This window comes from Morus notabilis, unplaced genomic scaffold (genome assembly GCF_000414095.1).
Source record: "Morus notabilis unplaced genomic scaffold, ASM41409v2 Scaffold804, whole genome shotgun sequence".
Lineage (NCBI taxonomy): Eukaryota > Viridiplantae > Streptophyta > Magnoliopsida > Rosales > Moraceae > Morus > Morus notabilis.
Window position 1 is genome coordinate 534,987 of NW_010361209.1, and position 9,897 is coordinate 544,883.

A 9,897-nucleotide genomic window follows, 5' to 3' on the forward strand; every position below is an offset into this window, starting at 1 on the left:
AACCTAAAAAATAATACATTTTTTAAAATTAAGAGTCCGTTCATTTTATTAATTTAAATTTAAAATTTAAGTTTTATTATAATAAATTTTTTTTAAAAATAATTATATTTAATTTTTTTATTATAATAAAAAATTTAAATAAAATTATATTTCAACTCAAATTATAAATTTAAATTAATAAATTAAACGAACTTTAAATCTTCCGGAAAAGCCATTGAACTTTATTAGGTAAATCTTCCCGAAAAGCCATTGAACTTTATTAGGTTGTTTTCACCGTATCCGTCTCTTCCTCCTATTGTTCTAGTCGGATCACCTTCCAATTAAAACCACTAATTAGAGCCTCCCCACATTTGGCAATTAATCCTCTTATTTCGAGTTTAATTTAGATTCGCTGTGTACCATTTTTTATATAAAAATAAAAGTTGGAAAATCTCTTACTTATAGAAATGTAGTGGACGTTTGGTTCATAAATTCAGAATCATGATTCAGAACTATTCTTAATTTACGTGTGTTTTTTATAAGACAAAATACTATAACAAATCATGAACTATGATTCAAATCAGAATACGAATCCACTAACCAAACAATTAAATTTTTTGTTTGAATCTTTTCCACAATTAGAATAGTTTGGAAACAAAAATCTTCCCTTTTTCTCCTTTTGCGAATAAAAATCTTCCGTCAGTCAAAGCTAATTTCCCATTAATTGTGTACGGCCATATTCTGTGTTGGCGGTTCATTGTGCATTTTTTTGCCCAAATGTGTAGATATAACTCAATTACATCTTTGGCCGTAGAGTTATATATAACTGTTGAATCTAAACAAATCACATTATATGAAAAAGATTTGCAAAATATAAAATATAAATTTAACTTTTGAAAATAAAATCTTCTCAGTAATTCGTGTTTTCAATTCTTCCTAGAAAAATCTCCTTATTTACTTTCCAAATGGTTTTCTATTCTAAGCTGATAATATTTGTCAGATTCATCTAGGCTCTGGCTGCCCTCAATAATGGATCTCAAACGTTTGGCCTATAATTTTTCCTGGAAAAAAAAAAGAACTTTTATACATATTTGTGTATTATTTTGGCATGTGAGATGTAGCCCGTTTGGTTGGAGGATTCGTTCTCTGATTCGAATTATAGTTCATGATTCGCTACAGTATTTTCTCTAACAAAAAACACACATAAATCAAAAATAGTTCTAATCTCATAGTTTTAATCCATGAACCAAACATGCATTGATTTGAAAGGAAAAAGACCATCTTCTTGTTTGGCCATATGAATAGAACTGACGAACATTACCACCCGAAATCCTATCGGGTGACGTGGTCATCGCAAAAAAAAAAAAAAACCACCTGTGGCTGTTCCTTAAGAAGTATTCTCCCTAAATTGTAAGGTGGGTTTAGTTAATAAATTTAGAATTATTTTTAATTTATATATGTTTTTTATAAGAAAAAACACCGTAACGAATAACGAATCATATCCCGTTCACTTCGTTGATTCGAGTTTATAATTTGAGTTGAAATGTGATTTTATAGGAGAACTTTTTACTGTAATAAAAAAGTTAGATGTGACTATTTTTGAAAACTTTTTACTGTAACAAAACTTAAATTCTAAACTCGAATCGATGAAATGAACAGGGATCAGGACATAAATTTTACTCTAAATGCATCTTTAATGGTCACCCGTGCGAATTAACCATGACCGTCCAATTCGGTTTTGCACTTTTTGGAATTACGTGTAAACACCGATGACTGCCACGTCAACTCCACTACATCGGCAAGCAAAGTGGTTAACAGCTTTGAAGAGCAACACGTGAAACTTCAATTCGGTAAAATGTCTGTCGTTGTCACGATCATCCGCCTAGATTTTATCTGATCCACATTGGTTGTGAGTGGAGGCAACAATTTTGCGGGGTCTCCATCAAAATCATAATTAAAATAATAATAATAATCAATTTAATTTTCAGTAAATGGCCACAATTTTATTTGAGAATAAAATTACAGACAATCTCCCTGATTTTTACAAATGTTACAATAACGCCCTCTTAAACACTAGGATTTTAAGTGATTAAAAAAATTCAATAATAATTTTGCCTCTCAAGACACAGCGAACGTATTCTAGTTCTTAGGGGCGAATTTGGGTTTATATCAAAATAAAATTTTCCCCTCTGTTTTCGTTTGGTCATTTTTGTCAAGCCCTTTATTAACATTCTGTATTCCTTTTTTTTTTTTTGTCCACATTTTGCATGTTTTTTCCCCCTTTGGAGCATTATAAGTTTGTTTTGATATTCAACAATTTAGAATCCTTGCAAAATGTCTCATTCAACCGCAAGCACTCAAATGCACACTAAAGAAAACATTACAAATGTGGGAGGAGATGATAAGTTTTCACTCTTTTACAATATACGACCATATCATACGTAAAATCGAAGTTACAATCATATATAATAAAAAAAAAAAAACAAATACCACAGACCAATTTAGTGTCAAGAACGAATATGCGTACCCATAAATTAACAAAATGTATCAAAAACAAATATTATGGTGCGTTTGGTTACAGTGTTAGAATGATAATGAGAATGAGAATAAGAATGGTAATGGGAATATAATAGAAAACAAAGTTGATTCATTGATTTAATTGTAAGTTTGAGAATTCTCTGGAATGAAACATGAATATTTTCATGTTGACAAACTTATCTTTATACTATATCTAACACTAATATTTTATCAATCAATATAATATAATAAAATGTAATATAATATAATAAAATTATTATTATATAATTATGATATATAATATAACAATATTATTAAAATTGTTAATATAATTATAATATTATAATATATAAAATGTAATATAATATAATAAAATTATTATTATATAATTATGATATATAATATAACAATATTATTAAAATTGTTAATATAATTATAATATTATAATATATAAAATGTAATATAATATAATAAAATTATTATTATATAATTATGATATATAATATAACAATATTATTAAAATTGTTAATATAATTATAATATTATAATATATAAAATGTAATATAATATAATAAAATTATTATTATATAATTATGATATATAATATAACAATATTATTAAAATTGTTAATATAATTATAATATTATAATATATAAAATGTAATATAATATAATAAAATTATTATTATATAATTATGATATATAATATAACAATATTATTAAAATTGTTAATATAATTATAATATTATAATATATAAAATGTAATATAATATAATAAAATTATTATTATATAAAATTAATTATTATATTATTATAACTATATTATATTATAATAATTTTATTATATATTATATTATATTTTAAGATATTATATTATATTATAATATGTAAGGATCGTGTCCGTATAATTTTATAATTTTTTGACGTCGTTTTTATTTTATTTTATTTTTTAAAGATGAAAAATAAATAAAATCATAAAAAATAGAATATACATAAAAAAATAGTGCCGCTTGTTGCATTAATTCCTAAAAATTATGTATTAATATTAGAATGTAAAATATAAATAAAAATATAAATTTTTGACCCATTCCGGCGCCTGGGTGCCCCACTACGCGGGTCGGGGGCTTTTATATAGCGTTTTTCTTATTTTTCAATTTTGAGGCCTTTCTTTGCAGGTATGCCTAGAGAAATGTAAGGATCATGTCTGCAAAATTTTATAATTTTTTGACATCGTTTTTATTTCATTTTATTTTTCAAAGATGAAAAATAAAGAAAATCATAAAAAATATAATATTCATCAAAAAATGGTGCCGCTCATTGCATTAATTCTAAAAAATCATATATTAACTTTAGAATGCAAAACATAAATAAAATGTAAATTTTTTACCCATCCCGGCCCTTGGGCGCCTCATTACGCAGGGCGGGGGCTTTTTGACAGTGTTTTACTTTTTTTTTGTCTTTGTTGAGCCCATTTTTTGTAGGCATGCCCAGAAAAATGTAAGGATCGTGTCTGCAAAATGTCATACTTTTTTGAAATCGCTTTTATTTTATTTTCTTTTTCAAATATGAAAAATAAATAAAATCATAAAAAATAGAATATTCATCCAAAAATGGTACCGCTTGTTGCATTAATTCCTAAAAATCGTATATTAACTTTAGAATGCAAAACATAAATAAAAATATAAATTTTTGACCCAACTCGGATCGTGGGCGCCCCACTACGCGGGGCAAGAGCTTTTTAACAGGCAACCCCGGCGCACCCCTGGGACAGCACCGAGAGACCTTCAGAAGATCCCCGGGAGACCCCCGAGAGACCCCCGGGAGGCCCCCGGGGCACCCTCAGGGCCCCCCCGTGGCATCCTCAGGGCAACCCCAGTACGCACCCGGGACACCCCCGGTGGGCGCCCCGGGGGTGCCCCGAGGTTGCCCCGGGGGTGTCCTATGGGTGTCCCGAGGAGGCCCCTGGGGTGCCCCGGGGGGTGTCCTGCGGATGCCCCTGGGGGTGTCCTAGGGTGCCCCTGGGTTGTGCCAGGGGTGTCCCGGGGGTGTCCAAGGGGCGTCCCGGACACCCGGGGGTGCCTCGAGGGTGTCCCAAGGGCATCCCGGGGATGTTTCGGGGGTGTCCAGAAGGTGTCCAGCGGGTGTCCTGGGGGTGTCCCGGGGGTGCACCGGGGGTGTCCATGGCGTGTCCCGAGGGTGCCCTGGGGATGCCCTGGGGGTGCCCCGGGGGTGCCCTGGCGGTGCCCCTGGGGTGCCCCGGGGGTTTCCCAGGGGTGTCCAGGGGTGTCCCGGGAGTGTGCCGGGTGTGTTCCGGGGGTGCCCCAGGGATGCCCCTTGGGGTGTCCTGGGGGTGTCGCATGCGTGCCCCGGGGGATGCCCGAGGGTGTCCCGGGGGGTGTACTGGGGGTGTTCCGTGGGTCTTTTAGGGATGCGCCTGGGGTGTCCCAGGGATGCCCCGGCTGTGCCCCTGGGGTGTCCAAGGGGTGCCCCGGGGGTACCGCGGTGGTTGCCCGAGGGTGTCACGGGGGTGCCCTGAGGGTGCCCCGGGGGTGTCCCGGGCATGTCTTGCGGGTGGCCCGGGGGTCCCCCGCGGGTTCCCCTGGGGTGCCCCAGGGGTGTCCCAGGCGTATCCCGAGGGTGTCCCGTGGGTTTCCAGGGCGTGTACCGGGAGTTTCCTGGGGTTGTCCCGGGGGTGTCCTGTGGGTGTCCCGGGGATGCCCTCAGGGGGTGTGTCTCGGGTGTGCCCCGGGGTTGTCACGGGTGATCCCCGGGGGTACCTTGGGGTGCCCCGGGGGTGTCCTTTTGGTGTCCCGGGGATGCCCCTGGGGTGTCCCGGGGGTGCCCTCGGAGGTGCTATAACGACCGTTAAATTTTAGGTCTAATTCGGACAGTCCGGTATTTGACCGAAATTCTCTCCGGAACAGAAAGTAGTAGAATTTTCATCTTGATCAAGGAAATGTTATGTAGAAACTTTATGTACGGGGTAAAATTTCTCAAAAAGTGTAAAGTTATAATACGAATATTTTTACTGAGAAAATTCGTATGTATATGTTGTGAATAGTGAAATATCGGTTAAAAGTTAGAAATTTTAACGGGTATATTTTAGTTATGAAAAACTAAAATATTTGATAAGTGACTAAATGACCAGTTAGAAAAATAGTATAAATATTATAAGTAAGGAAAACAGTAAAAGTTCCTAAAACATGATCTTCCCGAGTCAGTTAATGCGGGAAGCTGCTCAAAAACTAGTACCGCGAGGGTACGCGTTTTGGACAATTCTGAATCAATTAAAATGATAATTTCAGAAAAAGAAATTGACTAATGAGATACCCAAGAGAATTGGGTTGAACCTAAGAAGTTTGACCCAGGGTACTCGATAGTCCAGAGAAGCAGTATAGAACCTATATCGGGTGTGATATTATCGGTACCGGAAAAAGACTCGTTTTAAAAAACGGAAAGTTAGGTCTCACCAAGAAAAATGTGGGGGACATAGAATTAAATGAAGTGTTGAACTTAAGTAGAATTAGTAAAATTAAATTATGGGAATTAAAGTAATTTCTTTAATTTATAATTTAGAAAGTAATATTGATATTATTAGAAATATTAATATAATGTTCTATTAGTCTTAATATTGGCCTACGTGGGACATTAGAAGCCAAATATGGTTTTTTCCTAAGTGTGGCCGACCAAGAGAGAAAAGAGAGAGAAAAGAGAGAAAATCAAGGGGAAATCAAAGGAATCACCCGTTTTCATCGAAATTCCTTCCGTTCAGTCCGGTAGAAACATAACCCGAGGCATTCTAGAGGAAAGTCTCAACTTCTAGAGGTAAGATTTCGTATTTTTCATGAGAAACTGCATGCTTTTTCGTTTTGATGAATAGTAACTCATCTCGAAAAAAATATGTAAAACTAAAAAACGAAACCGAGGTTTTGTCGGGGACTATGATAGGAGTTCAACGTGTAAGTATTGAAACGATTAAACAAAATTTTTTGGATTAACACTAAAAAATCTGAAAAGCCTAGAACTGGAGAACATGTGTTTTATTCAATTTTATGTTAAACTATGTGTTTAGGAATGTGAATCTTGACTCCAGGTACCGAAATCGGAAGTATAACGAGTTATTGAAAACTCGGGAAACGAGAAAAATACGATGAAACTCTGCCGAAATTTCCTAAAATCTAGTTAGTAAGCAATGAGTTACTAATTCGATTCTAGAGAACGAATAACAGTTTTAAAGCTCAGAAACGAATAGATTAAGATTCAAAAACCGAGATACATGAATATGTGTAATTTGCCTCTTGAGCTAGAATTCGGCCTAGAGGGGGAAAGGTTCAGAAATGAGTTGAAATTGATTTAAGAATCTAAGTATGAGGAATTGTGATTTAGAATAGGAAATTTTTACCTATTTCCATGAAACAGGGTTTGGCACGAGAGTCGAAGCAACGAGAAAGATCTTCTAGCAAGCGGGAATCCTAGCGGATTATCTGTAAGTATAGACATATATGTTTGTCTGGACTCGAGTAAACCGTAGATAAACTTAGAATTATAAATTTGCATATGTTCCTAAGTCTATGTCATTATACGTGTTTGGAGGGCTTAGTGCCCTAGATTGCAGGAGGGCGACATATGGTTACCCTTATGCACAGTTAAAGTATGCAAGAAGTATTATGCATTTTATGTTAGCATGTGCACGTAGAGATAACGTTGTATATCATTCAGTAAAGTTTTTGACACTTTGAAATGAAAAACCCAAAGTTCAGAAATGTAAAAGACTGACGGGTCGTCGGCCTCCTAAAGGAGGAAATCTCAAAGAGTAGAGATTCCGGCTAGACCAAACAGTAAACAGGGACCTAGGCCCACAGTAACAAGAAAAGTAAGCAAAAGCCCAGGCCCACAGAATTAAGAACAGAAATACATAAAGCAGATTTTAAAGCATGTTTCATGTGCATTTTCGCATTATGACACTTGATGCAGTTTTACTAGTTTATGATATGTGCATGCTTATACTTACTGAGCGTTAGCTCATCAGTTTACTCGTGTGCAGGTAATAAAGGTAAGCAGCCAGCCATATAATGGTTTTGCTTGATGGACCGGCGGAGGCAAGGGTGGCGGAAATGTCATGGGTACACGGGAGTGGTCTCCACTACGCTCGCTTAGAAAACAAATTATGTTGCAGATTAATGTAACATAGAACACTAGTACGTATGTTTAGTTTAACAAAAAGATATTACAACCATTGTCTTAGTAAAGAACAACATACTATAATAAGTTAAGACAAGTTTTCGGGGACTAGTTTGATCTCCGAATCCTTAAAGTAATAGCAAGATATGTTATTAGCACAATGACATAACATGTTAAGAACCCGAGGGTTAAAGTAAAGAAAAAAAAATTCACTTGCGTTTAGACGTAATATAAAGAGACTATAGTCTAGAAATGCAAAATGGATTAGACTATAACTCAGCATATTAGTAGTAGTATAAGGTTGGCGACCCGCCGCTAGGGCGGGAGGCATCACAGGTGCCCCAGGGATGTCCCGGGGGTGTGCCGGGTGTGTCTGGGGGTGTCCCGGGAGTGCCCCGGGGATGTCCCGGGGTTGTCCCGGGGGTGTCCCGGGGGGGCCCCAAGGGTGCCCCAGGGGCGCGCCGGGGGTGTCCCGGTGGTGCCCCGGGGGTCCCCTGGGCGTCTCCCGGGGGTCTCACGGGGGTGTCCCAGCGGTGTCCCGGGGGTGCTCCATGGGTGTCCCGGTAGTGTCCCAGGGGTGCCCCGGGGTGTCCCGGGGGAGCCTGTCAAAAAGCCCCCGCCACGCGTAGTGGGCCGCCCTTGGGCCGGGATAGGTCAAACATTAACATTTTTATTTATGTTTTGCATTCTAAAATTAATTTATGATATTTTGAAATTAATGCAACAAGCGGCACCATTTTTTGATGAATATTTCGTATTTGAAAAATAAAATAAAATAAAAATGAAGTCAAAAAAATTACAAAATTTTGCAGACACGATCCTTACATTTTTCTAGGCATGTCTACAAAAAATGGCCTCAACAAATGACAAAAAAAAAGTAAAATGCTTGCAAAAAGCACCCGCCCTGCGGAGTGGGATGCCAAAGGGCCGAGATGGGTAAAAAATTTACATTTTTATTTATATTTTACAATCTAAAATTAATATACGATTTTTAGATATTAATGCAGGAAGTGGCACCACTTTTTGATGAATATTCTATTTTTAATGATTTTCGTTATTTTTCGTGTTCGAAAAAGAAAGTAAAATAAAAACGACGTAAACTAATTATGAAATTTTACAGAGATGACCCTTATCTTTTTTGACATGCCTGCAAAAAATGGCCTAAAAAAATGATAAAAAGAAAGTAAAACGCCATTAAAAACCCCCGGCATGCGTAGTGGGGCACCCAGGGGCCGGGATGAGTCAAAATTTTACTTTTTTATTTATGTTTTCAATTCTAAAATTAATATACAATTTTTAGGAATTAATGCAAAAGGCAACACTACTTTTTGATGAATATTCTATTTTTTATGATTTCTTTATTTTTCATCTATGAAAAATAACATAAAAATGACGTCAAAAAATTATGAAATTTTGTAGACACGATCCTCACATTTTTCTAGGCTATCCAGCAAAAAATGGGCTAAAAAAATGTCAAAAAAAGTAAAACACTGTCAAAAAGTCCCCACCCCGCGTAGTATGGCGCCCAGGGGCCGGGATGGGTCAAAATTTTACTTTTTTATTTATCTTTTCAATTCTAAAATTAATATATGATTTTTTAGAATTATTGCAGCAAGCGACATCACTTTTTGATGAATATTCTATTTTTTATGATTTTCTTTATTTTTCGTCTTTGAAAAATAAAATAAAATAAAAACGAAGTCAAAAAATTATGAAACTTTGCAGACACGATCTTTATATTTTTTTAGGCATGTCGGCTAAAAATGGCCTAAAAAATAAAAGATAAAAGTAAAACGTTGTTAAAAAGCCCTCAGCCCCCATAATGGGTCGCCAAGAGGCCGAGATAAGGCAACAAATTTCATTTTTATTTATGTTTTGCATTCTAAAATGAATATACAATTTTTACGAATTAATGCAACAAGTGGCACCATTTTTTGATGAATTTTTTATCTTTTATTATTTTCTTTAATTTTTGTATTTGAAAAATAAAATAAAATAAAAACGAAGTCAAAAAATTATAAAATTTTACAGACACGATCCTTACATTTTTCTAGGATTGCCTGCAAAAGATGGCCTCAAAAAATGACAAAAAAAAGTAAAATACTGTTAAAAAACCTCCGCGGGGTACAAAAGGGTCGGGATAAGTCAAAATTTTACTTTTTTATTTACATTTTCAATTTTGAAGTTAACATACACTTTTTAAGAATTAATGCAACAAGCG